Genomic DNA, 15,612 nt, shown 5'->3' on the forward strand with positions numbered 1-15,612 from the left:
CTGTATTGTGATAGGAGTGGAGGATATGTGGGAGTGCTTGTTTGCCAGTATTACACGGTTAAGATTGGTGTATTTTAATGTGTAGAAATTACCTAAAAGAATGAACGATAACAGTTGTAACTGAGTGGAGGGGGGCAGTGGAGATACAGATGAAACAAGAATGGCAGAATATTAATAATTGTTGCAGCTGGAGGTTGGGTACATGGGGGTTCATTTTCTGTTCACTTTGTAGGCATTGGAAATTTTCCATAATAGAAGTTTTAAAAAATATAAGAGCTAATATGGAATTCCTTTTGACTACAGCAAGACCCACTGAACATTATCTAGTACTTTTAATTAGCTGGAGGTTAAAAATGAGAAATTAAGTGGCTTTCATCATGAATGTGTTTCTCTTTATTTCTTGGATCATTTTCATTTGTTTCAATGTTCAAAAATAGAAGAGAGGTCATCACTGTAATGCAGTCTCAGTATTAAACTTTATAACTAACATTTCCGCAGACAGCAGACTAAAGAATTCTAGTTTTATGAGAAAATTCACAAGTGTTCATGGTAGCAAGTTGTATGAGCATATATTTGATAAACCCAAAACATTCAATTGTCTAATTTTTTAAAAATTCTACTGAACTATACACTTTAAAATGGTTAGAATATTATGTGTATTTTACCACAATTTTTAAAATGTATGTAAGAAAAATGTTCCAGATGAAGAGATAAAATGGTTTTCTTTTTCCTCCACATATTCAATATTTATTTCTCTTGCCCTTGGATGTCACATGTTACTCAGTATTACAGTCCCTGGAAATAAAATACTTTAAAAAATATTTCCAATAATTGTCTTCAAGTTTCCAACAAGCAAAGATCCAGGATTCCAATATTCCCTGAAATTTATAAACAGAAATGCTTCATGAACAGTTGCGTCATCTGTAAACTTCTTGATGAGTTTTAATTTTAGCAGCTTGTTTTATATCAGCCTTTTAATTTCACAATTTAAAACCCCAATTTTGGGGTGGGGGGCCAGAAGGAGAAGAAATAGTATGGCTTTCATGCATAAAGAACATTTCAGTATAAATTCCCTGAAGCAATCCTTAGAGAAAGAGGCGGCATTGTAGAACCAACTTTTCGTAACGTTTTAATTCGGATTTTCTTCAAGTGTATAAGCTTTCACACCGGAAGGTCTCTGGCTGGGCTACTGCGGTGGTTTTGAAATCTCTGTTTTCTGGGAACTCGGTGGTTTTAGAGCCAGAAGAGATATTCCTCCAGGGTAGCTTTGGGCAACCAGGCAGCAGGAACAACTCAGCAGTCCTGGCCAGGGAGTAGGGCTGGAGTGAGAGTTTTCTGGAATGAATGAATACCTACTACTACTTTCCATCGTTGAGTCATTTGGTCAGAGAGATCAAGTCTTGAGAGAAAGAGTCTGATTGCCTGCGCTTAGGCCTGAGCCTGCCCCTGGCTGTTGGAGTGAGGGGGAATGCGGGTGGGGATGTGACAGGAGGTTTCTGCCAGAAGGAACCTCCAGGAACTCCTTCAGCCTTCTCAGTGTCAGGACAGAGTGTCTTCGATTACTGAACATACTGGAGGAAATGAAATTCACAAAAGGAAGTAGGATGTTGTTGCAGTCGGGGGAATGGATGGGTCCACTTCTGAGAGGGAAAGCTCTTCAGAAGGGACTTTCCTAATATGGCCACATGTTACCCATCCATTTCATTTTCACGGACACATCCTCAGGCTCCTCCAGTACAAGAAGATGACCATGCCTATGTTCCCACTCATTCTCAGTCATCCTTGCGATACTGGACAGAGTGGGTAGATCGGGATACTTCGGGCTGCAAGGAAAACCTCAACTGGCTCAGACAAGACAAAAAAGTATTATTTCACATAGCAAGTAGTCCTGAGATAGGATGGGTTGAGTCAGTGGCTAAGCAATGTTATCAAGGATCCACACGAATTCCATCTTTCTGCTCTGCCATTTTCAGTGTGCCAGTGACTGGATGGTGGCGGCAGCTCCAGAGTTCAAATCCCCACACACTATCCAGAGGCAGAACAAAGGGATTACTGTGTCCTTGTGTCTCTCTGTAAGAGCTAAGAAACCTTTCTCAGAAGGCCCTCAGCAGATGTCTTTTCATGCCTCATTGGTCAGAACTGGGTCACACAACTTTTTTGGCCAGTTACCATGAAGGAAAATGGCATTTCCACAACTGGCTTAATCAAGATAGCTGGGAATGGGGCCAGCCTGCCCCAAAGCTCATGGCCACAAAAAGTAAAATGGACAACTAGACAAAGTTGGGTTAAATTTTGTGGACACGTCACATTTGTGGCTCCCTATATTTGAGAAATTTCCCACATGATGAGTCCCAGATGGAAGCAGAACTCACCTTCCCAGTTGGTAGGTAAGTTTGGGTACAGGTATGTTACCTGAACTCAACCAACCAGATACACCTGCACAAGACTTGGATTTAGAACCGAGCAAAGTGACGGATTAGATGCCAGGGAGATTCCTTTTTCCAGTGAAGCTGGAGGAGCATTTCAGATAGACAATGCAGTTTTCTGAAACAGCTGAGTGGTAACATCTCGCGCATTGCGTCCACGTTATAGGTGGCAATAGCCATGGGTCTCCACTGGAGCAATCTGGTGGTATAATTTGGGTATTGTTCCAGGTTATATAGTCTTCAAGCCTGATTTTCCAGCCCTCCTGGGGATTCTGTGAGCTCCCTGTGTCCTTAAAGAAACTCCTTTCTAGCTTAAACTAGCTTGAGTTGGTGCTGTTGTTTATTACCAGGAACTCTGCAAGGAAGAAGTGAAGAATAGCTGTTGGGTAGGCAAAACCATCTCAACTACAGCAGGGGATCAATAGGTAGTCAGCACTGCAAAACACCAGGGGGCTGTATTCAGTGGGGTGCACCCCTCTTACAATGCCCTGCTGCTGAACCTGGCTTCCTTTCTCCATTGTCCTCCTTGGGATAACTCAAGGATTACTACCTTTTTCTGGAAATCTGCTCTTACTGCCTCTCTTTTTAATCAGTTCCAAATGGCTTCATACCCTGAGCATTTTCCCCCTTGGCCTAATGGGTAGGTGTAACTTAATACTGTGTGGAAGAAACCACAGACCAGTCTAGCCAAGTCAAGCCAAGCATAAATAAAATGGTTAAAAAAAAGAGATGCTGTATATGCATGATTCTGTATCCTCTTACAAATAACTAGAAGGTAATGAACCTTCCTTGCAATTTATTTAACATTTTTATTAAACAAACAAATAAATTTACGGTAACACTAATGAAACTTTCAACAACAGAAGGAAAAACTGCACTTACAATTCTGCCCCTCCTGCTGCCTTGACAGAACTCCTTGTGCCTCTTAACACTATTATTTGCATATACCAATGCCTTTTATTAAGTGGGTACAACATATCTTACCTAACCACCAACTACACTCACTAGATATTTAGGAGGCTTCCAAGCTTACAAACTTTCTTCTATTAATTTTGCATTAAGCAGGTGCAAAACATTGTTCTTCCTCTGAATAATGCAAATCACTGAATCAGATAAACATTTTGAATGGCTTTGCCTGGCATTGCTGTTTTGCGTTGCCATCATCAGTGTACATGTGGACCCGTTTTGCTACACCATCTCCAGCAACGAGTGTGTTTAAAATATCTTATTAATTTAATAGAAGCAAAATGCAACCTTATTGCTCTTTTATTTTGTATATTTTAATTATTATTGAGGTTTTCCTACGATTCTGATCGTGAAGACTCCCTCGTTCAGCATTATCATAGAATGTTCCAAGACAGAGTCAGCACCAGGCTCATAGGCTGTAAATGTAATAATGGTGTGCATATTATCAAGAATGTTTCAGAAGGTGCCATGTGGTTTTTTTCAGGAGCTGGTTTTAGGCAGAATTAATCCTTTTAGAGGGTTATTATATTGGATTGTCCTAGTTATGTCAAAGGATGGCCTGGGGGAGGGGACTTCTTCATTTGTTTGAACATTGCTGAACATTTAATTTCAAATTTTCTGCTTCGTGCATAATGAAAAGTGTTCACTGAATTTGTGGCAGTAAATATAAACTGTAGTTTTGACATTTGAAAAATTTGAAATAGATTAATATTACAGAACTGCATTAGGTCTCTGTAGCATCCCTCCCAAAAATAGAACTGCTATTTTTTAGATAAATTACTCCTTCTCTTTTTCTCTTATTTTCTCTGCTGCAAACATAAACAGTCACTTTTTAAAAAAAAATTAGCCATTAAAAGAAATTTACATTTTGGCAAACATTGCTTAATTTGGAATGCTAGTATAGTATTTCTCAAAGAAAGCTGGGGTCCTGGAAAACAGAATGTTATTTTTTTGAACTGCACTTTGAAAAGGGAGACCAACTGTAACTCTTGCTTTTCCAGGCCTTGCCATCCTGGGGGAGGACAAACAAAAAAGTAACAAAAATAGTTTTTGGCTCCAAGTGCCCACCAATGGAAATGCTGTAACCCATGTCCTCTAAGTTTGTTTCTTCCCCTTTCAGATGACCCTCTAGATAAAACCTGCATCAGTGGTAGCCATTCAATGTGCTCCCACTTGGTACCCCCCCTCTGCTCTGCCCCCTGGTGGCTCAGTCAGCCATTGCTGCCTCCACATAGTTTGACCTTTTGCCCGAAAGCCACCTGCCCTTTGTCACTGCCCCCACCCTCCTGCCAGCCTAAGGTGTCTGCGGAAGCTGTTCTCGCTGAGAAGGAAAGGAATTTGTTCCTTCAACGCATTACAGCAACCACTGCGCAGTCACCCTCTGGTGAGCTCATGCCCTCAGAATCTTACAGGCCCTTTTCCTGAAAACCTCTACTCAGGTTCCCTTGGCCCCAGATCAAAGGACATCTCAGCGACACAATGTTATCACTGCCTCAGAAAAAGCCTCTCACCTCTCTCCAACAGCTGGAACAACTTGGATAGTCACATGCAAAAGAATGAAGTTTGACTATTACCTACACCATATAAGAATAGACTCAAAATGGACCAAAGACTTTTAAATGTAAGAGTTAAAACTATAAAACTGTTAGAAGAAAAGAGGAAAAAAATCTTCATGACCTTGGATTTGGCAATAGGTTCTTAGATGTGACACTAAAAACACAAGCAACAAAGGAAAAAAATAATCTTGACTAGGAGTGTGGCCAGCCATCCCGTATGACTGCACAGAAGAACCACATCTGCTTTTCATTCCGTGGAAGCTCCAGGAACCTAAGAGGTGACCCTACCTAAGAGGTCTCTTTTAGCTCTGCACTTGCTACAAAAGCTACCTGTTAGCTCCTGGGGTGGGCTATCTCCTCCCCATGACCAGAGGGGTGCACCCTTACATGCCTTTCCTGGCTAACCGTTGATTTACCATGCCTCCAGCTCCTTCCCAGGCCTCTCGCCTTCACATTCTTCTCCCTCAAATAGCTCACGGTACCACAGACTGCTGGAACCCACTTTCCTTCACACACCCAAGAAACTCCCACAGATTATTTCTCCCACGTTACAAAGCAGTCAGGGGAAAGATGTGAGGCTTGACCTCAGACTCCAGGCCCTAAGCCCAGGGCTCTTTCCTGGGTAGTTCACACCAGGCCTCTGCTAACTGGAGACCTGGGAGGCTGGCGACCCCTGCAGGTGCCTGTGTGCAGGAGCCGATTTGCAGGAGAGCTTTTGGCTCACACTGACACTGATGGTAAGGAAGGAGTTTGTTGGTGCCAAAAGGAATAGAGAAATAAGAAGAAGAGGGATGAAGGGGTTCTGACCCTTAGCCAGAGGCCTGCGGACCGGTTTTGAGCCCCCGAAGGAGGAGCAGGTGAGAAGTGAGGATCCTCTGTTTGTGAATGGCTGTGTGAGGCTCTCTCTGGGCGGAAGCAGTGCTGGCCCGGGCCCTGGAGACGAGGTGCACAGAGGACCAGGAGAGCCCACCCCAACGCTCCCACTCCAGGCTGGCACCAGTGGGCAGGAGGGAAGACCACACTCTCCCAAAGAAAGGGCTCCCACAGCTGGGGCAGTGAGGAGACCTTGAGATGGCGTGATCTGAGGAGCGTGATGGGACTTGTTTCTGATCAGAGGTGAGACTGCACAGCCACGGGCACTCCCAGAAATAACTGACAAGAGGCCGGCGGTAGGCGGGGCTAGAGGGGGCTGGGGGTGACTGTCAGTGGACTGATACCGTGGAACATACGGGGTACACATCATGACACTCTGGCCTTGAATGTCATCCTCTCAAGCCCACATTCACTTGTTCATTTATTCAACAAGTGTTTAATAAACATCTATATGTTCTGGCTACCATTCTCGTATCTAGGATACCCAAAGGTGAGCGAGAGGGACAAACCCTCTGCTCTCAAGTGCTTACCATCCTGCTTAGCTATGCAGTTCCATTCTCTTCTCCTTGGGGTTCTCCTCTCTAGGACCCAAATGAACAAGAAGTATAATATACAGTGAGAAAAATAATAACCCAAAAAGAGATGGTTTGGAGCATCTTTAAAAACTTGCTACAGAGGCATTAATCTTTCTTTTTGGTGAGGTTCTCAAAAACAAAGACTATTTGGGTGTGGGACACCGGTACTGAGGGCTCAGGGAACGTGAAATGATGCTGTTCCATGCCAGATGAGCCTTCCTCATGGCAAATCATGACCTCAGAGTGTGTCCTGGCCAGAGAACTAAAGTGTGCTCTGCCTGGAGCTGTTTTAGGAGACCAGCTGGTACAAGATGCAATCACATGGCTTCTTAAGAACTTAAGCCACTTAGTGCAAAGCCTGGCAGATCTTTAGCGTTGGGTGCTAGGCTGAAACAGGAGGTGGCACAGTGTGTGGTGAGCAATGGTTGGCTGGGGGCTTGGCCCCTGCAGCTTAATTAGAGGGCAGGGGAAGGTAGGACCAGTGGGGGGTCTGGAGCAGCTGCAGCCAATGGGCAGAGAGTAGCAGGGTCCTGGAGGAGCCAGGGGGTCTCCACTCCTAGTAGAAAATGAGCTGCTTCGAACACTGCCATCTATGCCAAAAATTCCTTCTCTTAGTTTGAGTTTGAGCTCTCAAAATCAAAATGGTTTAAAAAATTGAAAAGCTTCTGTTTCTATCCATACCTTAATAAGAACTGTCACAATGAAGTTAAAAAAACAAAAAACAAAAAACGAACCTGATTGACACACCATTTATTTTAACAATCTCTGGGTGTGAACTTAGAAAACACCCAGAAAGAATAATTTCACTGAGACTTTCAGTCCTGAAACTTCAAGTTTCTTGATCAGTCAAGGCCAATGCACTGTTTTCAGAGTTCAGACAGAAATTGTGTTATCCACACTGCATCATGGGATAATCATCCTGTTTATTTCTGAATTTATATTTCCTCTATGTTTCCATCATAGCTTTTCATTTTATGAGCCTTGTAGAGGTGAAGTAGGAAGTGAGAGGGTGAAGTGGTTTATTTTAAACTGTTTACTTTGAGGTCTTGTAGATTCACATGCAGTTGTAAGAAACGATATAGTGAGGTCCTATGTACCCCTCACCCAGTTTCTCAGTGGTAACATTTTGCAGAACTATGCACAAAGTCACAGCCAGGACAATGACATTGACACTAACAAAATTCATCATTGTCAGATTTCCTGTTTCACATGTACTGGGGTGTGTGTGTGTATGTGTGTGTATTTAGCTCTATGAAATGTGAAGTGTCTGGGGCTCTGATGCAAAGTGCTTTGCAAGTACACAGTGATTATGATGAGGTTTTCATTGGTTTGTGGCTTTTACTTTTGCATTCCTGGTAGATAATATTGTGGACTCAATTTATGTAATATCTTTTATCTGAATAGTATAAAGAATTCTATGATTCTTCTCATCTCAATGAACATAGGTGCTTAGCACCTTTAGCTCTTAAAGATATTGCTATTAGCAGCCCAGATACTATCAGCTAGATTTGGGACCTGCTAGGATTCCTTCTGCCTGAATGCTGGAACTCTACATTTCCTTGATCACCTGAATTCCCACAACTAAATTAAACTTTTTTCCCTCTATTTAAATTTTCCTTCTTGTCATATTGCCAAGATAATATATTCTTGGGCTGGTAACTCAGTACAGAAGTACATTGTTTTGAAAATCAAACAAACTGAATTTGAGAGCCCCAAGAAGTGGCAAAGTAAGCCTCCTGGATGAGTTCCTCTAGGCCCACGGGTCTCCAGACTGGTTAGGGGGCTCCTTCTCAGGCCAACTCATTGCCATCATCACCCAAGAGAGCTGAGAAGCCTCTCTCTCCTAGAGCCTCAAGCCCTGGAGTCACAGCCTTCTCTGGGGCTGCCAGGTTCTGCGGGGAGACACTTGTACACGGGTGTTACTAGCACGAGAGCCTTGAGGAACAAACTACCTGATGGGTCAAGTTCTTCTCTCCCTCTGTCCCTGCCTTGTCAGCACTTCCTCTGGCCTCCTTAGGCCCCCGGCCACCCTGACTTTCCCCAGGGCAGTGGCTAGCCAGGCCACACCTTGGACCTCATTGTCTGGCTCTCACAACTGAGCCACTTCTGAAATCTCTAGCCCTCAGCCCTCTCTCTGACTACAACGTCCTGCCATGGAATGCTAGAGCCTGGCTGTACCTCGAGGGTCATGTAGTTCACCCTCCACCTCTCACAGGTGAGAAAAGCACAGCTATTCGGTGACGTGCCGAAGCTAAGGCGAGGCAGAGGCAGCATTTGAAGCAAGGTCTCCTGACTCCTGGTCCAGGACTCTTTCTACCGCAGCACACTCCTCATTCCCTGCCTCAAGCCTCCACATCTGCTTTGTGCCCTGGCCTGACCTCTGTCCTCCACCCTCCCCCAAACCTTCAGACAGGCACACTCTCCTCTCCCTTTACTCCCCCATACAGCCTAGGCCTGTAGCCTGTCCCTTCAGCTTCGTACTTCATCCTCTGGGCCAACCCCGGGCCTGGCCATCTCCATACACACTATTTCTGCTCTTCTTCCTGGGCCATGGGCCATTGTACAGAAAGCCACAGAAGTGTCCTGACTAGATCCGCCATGAACTTGACCAGTGGACAACGGGAGGCAGGCAGGAATGAGCAGCTACATGTCATCGTCTTCCTCTCTCCAGTGGGCTACCCCAAGGTAAGTTCCACCTTGCAATCCTTCCAGAGGAGTGCCTGGTTTGGATAAACATCCCTACCCAGTGCCCTGGCTTTCTAAGGGCAAGGGACCATTCAAAGCCAAGGCAAGGAGGTGGGGAGCTGTAGGAGTGTCCAGGGAATGGCAGCAGTCTGGTTTGTCTGAGTACATGGTATGTGTAGGAACATGGCCTCCAGAATCACACTGGCAGGGCTTGAGTCCTAGATCCACCATCTTTACCAACTGTGTGACTTGGGCAAATAAACTAAACCGCAGTTTCCTTGCATGTAAAATGAGAATACTTGTAGACTTCAGGGTTGAAAGATTTGCCAGCTGAAAGTCATCGAAGCACTTAGCACACGGCTAAGTGCTGTTATACCCCCCAAATAAATCCTAGTTATTATAAAAAGGTAGAAGCAGCAGCTGCAGTACAGAACCCAGAGGATCTGGGATATACTTTGGTGGTCGATGGGCAGACATTGAGAGCTTGTGAGCAGAGACAGCCACATCCAGGACTGTGGTCTATGACAGTTACTTTGGTTGCTGCCTGTAGGATGCACTTGGAGCAGGAGGAGAATGGAGTGGGGTCGTAGTGACCAGGTGGACAGTAGATATAAAAAGTGCCAAGATGGCATGGCGACAGGGTGGGGGGCCATCAGGGATAGCACCCTGCATCTCTTTGAGTCATGCATCGTAACAGTTCTCTCTTTTCCTTCTGCTCTGAAGCCAAGGATTCTTGGGACATCTCTGCCTCCTGTTTGGATCCTGGCTGAGGCCTTCAGAAGGGGGAGCTCTGACCTTCACTAGGGCTGGGGTTCTCCATTCTGGTTGCTGCATGTTATAGCTTCCCCAGCAGCTCTAAAAAACGCCGAACCCTTTGCCCTGTGCTCCCCTCCCCCAGCAACTGGACCAACATCGTGGTTGGTGCTGGGCACAGATGCTTTTTTAAAAAAAATTAATTTATTAATTTGTTTTTGGCTGTGTTGGGTCTTCGTTGCTGCACGCGGGCTTTCTCTAGTTGTGGCGAGCGGGGGCTACTCTTCGTTACGGTGCGCGGGTTTCTCATTGCGGTGGCTTCTCTTGTTGTGGAGCACGGGCTCTAGGCGCTCAGGCTTCAGTAGTTGTGGCTTGTGGGCTCTAGAGCGCAGGGTCAGCAGTTGTGGCGCATGGGCTGAGTAGCTATGCGGCATGTGGGATCTTCCTGGACCAGGGATCGAACCTGTGTCCCCTGCATTGGCAGGCGGATTCTTAACCACTGCGCCACCAGGGAAGTCCCCAGAGATGCTTTTTGAAGCTCTCTGGGTGACTCTGATGGCAGCCACGATTGGGCAGCAGTGAGACCAGGGACCACAGCCTCACTTCAGGACTTGACACCAGAGCGCCCTGCCTGGGCATTACTCGTTTGGTTCTCTCGTTCCAATCAGGACGAGCAACTTTCAAAATCTCCTGCCTATCAGGAGACATTCTTCATTGGTTCACCCAGACATTGTGGCAGACGTTGTCGGCACCTATCCAACAGCCATTGCCCCTTCTCCCTGATGAACAGCCTCCAGTTTGGTTCACGCTGTGGTGGCAAAATACTGAGAAGATGGGCTCCTCCCTCAACGCCCAGGGGATGAAACTCGATTGATCTAAATCAATCACAGTCATAGTCATCCTCTTCATCTCAGCCAGCAACTGCTGTGCGGACACGTGACACAGTTATGGCCAATGAGGTGTAAGGAGAACACAGCTGAGGCGTTGGTGGGACGTTTTTTCCTTCTCATTGTAAAGAGTGTATGGAGAGCGCTCTGCCCCTTCTCTCTCTCTTCCCAGCTCTGAGATGCTATCGTGTGAGAACGCACAGGCCAGTGCTGCCACCACTGTCTTGTGACAGTGCGGGGAGGAGGCATGACTGACACTCCTTAATGCCATCCCTGAGCTTCAGGGCCAACCCTGAAATAGCCCACTTTGAGATTTAAACAACATAATAAACATCCTTGGTATTTAAGCTACTTTTCATAGAGTATCCTGTTATTCACAGCTGAAAGCTTCCCAAAGATATAGGCATCCTCACTTAGTAATGGCTCACAGGTGAGTCTGACAAAGCATGGGGGTTTTCTGATGGTCTCTTCTACAGGAGGTACTTCAGTAGTTGTTTTAAGATGAAGCAATTTGTAGCTAAGACTCCTGGCTCAATCCTTGAAAACTAGAACCCTCTCCCATCCAGTGAAATACTAGGTAGTTAGAGACTCTTTGTAATCACCTGGTAATTAAATGGACCCTCTTTGTTAGCATCCTCAGCAATGCTTGACTTGGCTGCTCCTGCAGAACGTGGCCCAGGTGGTGCAGGTTCCACGGTAAGATAATGTGTTTAAAGGCAAAGACCGAAGGTGCACAGATTAGAGCTGAGCTCCATTAGACTTTTCATGCAATTTTTTTTTCAGTGAATACATTTTAGGACCTTTCCACAGTCTTGTGTCTATCCAGTTCCATGAAATTAGTTAACTTCCATTGCACTGTAAATTTTCACCAAGTTGCATTCTAATGTATTTGTACCTTTAAATCTGCATGCAAAGTCTGCATAGGCTATCAATTTGATGAACGCCTCACAGGGATTACGTGATAAAAATAATTAAAGCACTGAGATTCCATACTGGCAAAAGCAGAAAGTATCTCAAATGGAATATTAGAATTCTAAACTGGTGATTATTTCAAGCCAGAAGCATTTTTTTTTTCTCTGTGAGTCACATCTTTGTTATGGTCATAAAAACCATTGAAGGAATTGTGAGCATGAAAGAAGTATTTATTTAACTTGTATCTTTTCAAGAATATGTCTAATGTATAAACAAAGACAGGTTATAGATATTAAATATGAAGTATATGTAATGTAAACTAGTATAAACTATAAAACACACTGGTCGTCTGTGGTTGAAAGTAGCTATCATTCTGTTGTACTTCTTAGGGTACGTAAAATTATATTATTACCTGCTCTACCACCTATATAATTCTCACCTTAACCCCAAATCCAGAAATCCAGCAGACATTTTCAAGTGAATGTAAAGATTCTTAAATTCCTCTTGCTTCCTACAGCCCCACACAGGATATACTTTGAGATAAGTGAGGGAAGAAAATGAAGAGCATCTCTTAACAGCGTTGGCAGCCTAGGAACTACCTCTCAATGCTGTGAACAAGAGGCCTCAGCCTGAAAAATTACATTTACATGTGTACAATGGTGTATGACACATGGGACCTGGGCATCAAAAACACCAGGTCTCAGATCAGTTTACTAGCTGTGTGACTGTGGGCAGGTCACTTACCCTCTCTGAACCTCAGTTTTGTCCTCTCTCACATTGGGATAATAATCCCCAAACCAACGACCTCTCAGGCTTACTGTAAACTCTCAATAAAACAATAAAAAGGAAATGCTCCAAATGAAAGCAGTTTAGAAACTATAAAGTGCTTTATAAATGTTAGAGATGAAATGTTTTCCTCTTCAATCTTTCTAAGGTATAAGAAATGTCAACAATTTTGTTTCTAAAATAATTCCACTTATAAGCTTAACTATGTCAAATTCAGTTAAATAGCCATCAGGTAACGATGGAGTAACAGCCAGGTCAATATGATAGGCCATTGCTATGATATCCTCAAGACTTTCCCATGTCGTGCCCTTCAGTGAGGTAAGCTGGACAGCTTTATTGCTTTCAAATAACTCCTGCCTATAATTCTGCCCTTGTCATTCTTTTCAATCGTTCTGACTTGCCTGGCAGACATTTCCTGGCCAACTGAGCCAGCCAGCTTCATGTTCCAGTAGTGTGTTTACGAGGTCTATTTTAGCCCAAGATCCTAGGGTGCAAAGACCATAGTTAGTAATTGACTGTACAACAGGTTTTTAAACTGGGGTTTCAAATGAGATGCTAATTGTATAATCATCAGTTCCAAAATGAAGGTGAGGCAAAGTCTCCATAGGGCCAGTTACAAAGAAACATACAGACTCCCTGGACCTAAGGGTCCAGGCTGAGGCTAAAAATAAGGAGTCAGAGAGTGGAGGAGGGGGAGGACATATGAGAAAATTTCTGTGGAGTGTGGGGTTGCCAATTCCCTCATCTCAAACTCAGCAAGAGGGGCTTCCCAGAGACTGCAGTTCGGTGGTCCTGGGAAAACTAAAGCTCCATCCTGGGATAGCATGGAGGGGGCTGCATGGGCCTGCACTCTCAGGGGCAAGAGATGTGTGGGATTTCCCTGGGACAAGATATGGGGCCATCTTGGGATCCATCTAAAGGGTCTGGAGTGAACCCTGGATTTCTAGGGGATGGGAGGGAGTTACAAGCAACCAACAGAATAGCACTGCATCCACCCAGAGTCTCAGGGAGAGAGGTCCCCATTAACAGGAAACTCTGAAGGACTCAGGAAAGACCCATGTGGGTTGCTTTAATCACAGGCCAGGCACAGCAAGTTCAAAGCCATCAGCTCCAGGAACGAGTGCTCCAGCTCTTGGCTTCTCCTTTCCCTGCTTCCTGGCCACCTCCACCCAGGCTGGGTCTTAAGGAGCCTCTAGTCAGTGGGGAAGTGGTGAGCCTAAGCTAACCGCATCCCCTCTGGGAAAGCCAATTACAGACCTTAAGCCTGAGAAGGGAAGAGAGGGATGAGGCCTTACTTCCAAGTTAAGTTTGATGCATTTGTTTATATCTTGTACCCAACATTAGAATTTTGGAACGAAGCTGTGGTTGAGACTTAGTTACCTGAGGACTATCAGTTATCTATAACCGAGCAGAAAGTACAACTCTTACCCAGCTTTCCATCCAGGGGCAGGGGAAGATAACCAACACTATATTTTTAAATGGCAGTGAGACACAAAAATAAAGTTGCATTTTGGTCATATCTCACAAGTTGTGAACTCAAAGTACTAGTTATGGTTTATATTAAATGGGCAAAAGTCCCTTTGCACAATACAGTCCAATGGCCTGTAAAAGGGACTTGATATGATAATTCAGGTCGAGTCAATAGAAAAGATTTCAACCCTAAAGAATGCAAACGCTTTGTTTCAGGCCCTAAAATTACCCGGTCAACTAATAAGTATTTATTGTTTGTTATATGTGAAATCCTGTTGGGTACTTTGAAGAATAATTAGCTTCCTTTAGTTCAGGTTAATATCATTTCCCACCAAACACCATGCCTTACACATAGTATGTGCTCAAAAATATTTTCAATTTAATTATTCTTTACAAGATACCTAGCACCAAGGGATGTGGCATTTTTCCAATGCTGACAACAACACTTCAGCTGAAAAATCCCCATATTTATAAAATGTGGTGCAATCCTGAATGGAGCGTGATTATGGTCTCACTTGTATTTAACACTGTAAACTGTTGCTGAATATGGTCTAACAGGAGAGAGAGAACAGAATTTAAACCAGAAACATATAAATGGGGCTCTTCTGCCAGTCAACTGTGATAATGCAGAGTAGGAGCAAAAAATGAATGCTGATGGGAGGCCTACACTTGAATCTACCGCTGTCACTCATTAGACCTCGGGCCCCGATTTTGCTTCCTGTGAATGGGGATGCCAGGCTGGCTACCTCAGAGTGCAAGGGACGCTCAAAAAGGTACTATACAGTGAAATACTCTTTGTAAACTCTAAAGTGCTTCACAAGTGCAAGGTCTTAATAATAGCAACAGTTTAACATTCGTTGACTGGCACATGCATAATAGCACTTTAAATATGTTTTCTCATTCAATCTCCACAACCACCCCAAGACCTAGCTAGGTACTATTATTCCCTCCATTTTACAGATGAGGAGAGACTGAGAGGGTTAAACAGCTAGTTCAAGATTATAGTGAACCGCAACTTGAACCAGTAAATCCTGAATCTTACTCCTAAACACTAAGCTACTGTCCTGCTTATTGATATTTAATAGAGGTGCTGATATCTCATAGGGGCTCAACAAACGCGGTTCCGTAAATTGCTGATTTCAAAGCAGACGCCTTCCCAGCCCGCTCTTTCAAGCTTACCGGTCGCCCTTTCTCGCAGCACCTGATGCTCGTACTCCCGGCCACCGGCCCTCGCCAGCCCTCCTCCCACTCCCCGCGTGCTGGCGCCCACGCCTCAGTGTTTCTGCGCATGCGTTGGGGAGACCTGCGCAAGTCCAGTGGCCCCGCGGGGGCTGAGGGACCTCTCAAGTCACTCCTCGCCCGGCCCCACCCTGTTGGGCCCCGCCTGCTCTCGGTGGCTGCTGCTGCCGCCGTCGCCGCGTGGGGAAAGCTGGAGGATAAGCTGAATCTCCGCAGTTGTCACTGTCTCCACCGCTACCTACAGGTGCTTTGGGTCTGGCCGGAAGCCCCCTTCCCTGCGCCCACTCCCAACTTATTCCCTGGCCCACTCCGCCTGTCCAGCAGCTTCTTGGCTCTACAGGGAGGCGGCCTGGGCGTCCCGGGTAAATAGTTTGTGTACGGTTACCATGGAGACACTGGCCGGCCCGGCCGAGCGGGCGACCCAGCAAGCTGGCTAGCTGGCTGGCGGGCAGAGTGAAGATGCTGCTGCGCTCTGCTCTGGCCT

The 15,612-nt window shown here is 45.1% G+C and overlaps 1 protein-coding gene and 1 long non-coding RNA gene across 5 annotated transcripts in view; one reads left to right on the forward strand and one right to left on the reverse strand.

Annotated features, from left to right (window-relative positions):
* Positions 1–370: 370 nt before the first annotated feature.
* LOC136792410 (uncharacterized) lies at positions 371–15,171 on the reverse strand. Its single transcript, XR_010836150.1, has 2 exons — positions 15,069–15,171; positions 371–2,781 (listed from the first exon to the last, which is right to left on the reverse strand). It is a non-coding gene; the product is annotated as an uncharacterized lncRNA (long non-coding RNA).
* A 35-nt stretch (positions 15,172–15,206) lies between these two features.
* Positions 15,207–15,612, forward strand: part of ARMC2 (armadillo repeat containing 2) — a 132,459-nt gene continuing 132,053 nt past the window's right edge. For 2 of the 4 annotated variants that reach the window (XM_067011572.1, XM_067011573.1), the window contains exon 1: positions 15,263–15,372. The gene's annotated coding sequence lies outside the window, so the exon portion shown is untranslated. Of the gene's footprint in view, positions 15,491–15,612 lie in introns of all 4 variants that reach the window. The other 2 variants (XM_059083647.2, XM_067011571.1) reach the window with 2 other exon arrangements.

The sequence above is a fragment of the Kogia breviceps genome, chromosome 13 (assembly GCF_026419965.1).
Source record: "Kogia breviceps isolate mKogBre1 chromosome 13, mKogBre1 haplotype 1, whole genome shotgun sequence".
Lineage (NCBI taxonomy): Eukaryota > Metazoa > Chordata > Mammalia > Artiodactyla > Physeteridae > Kogia > Kogia breviceps.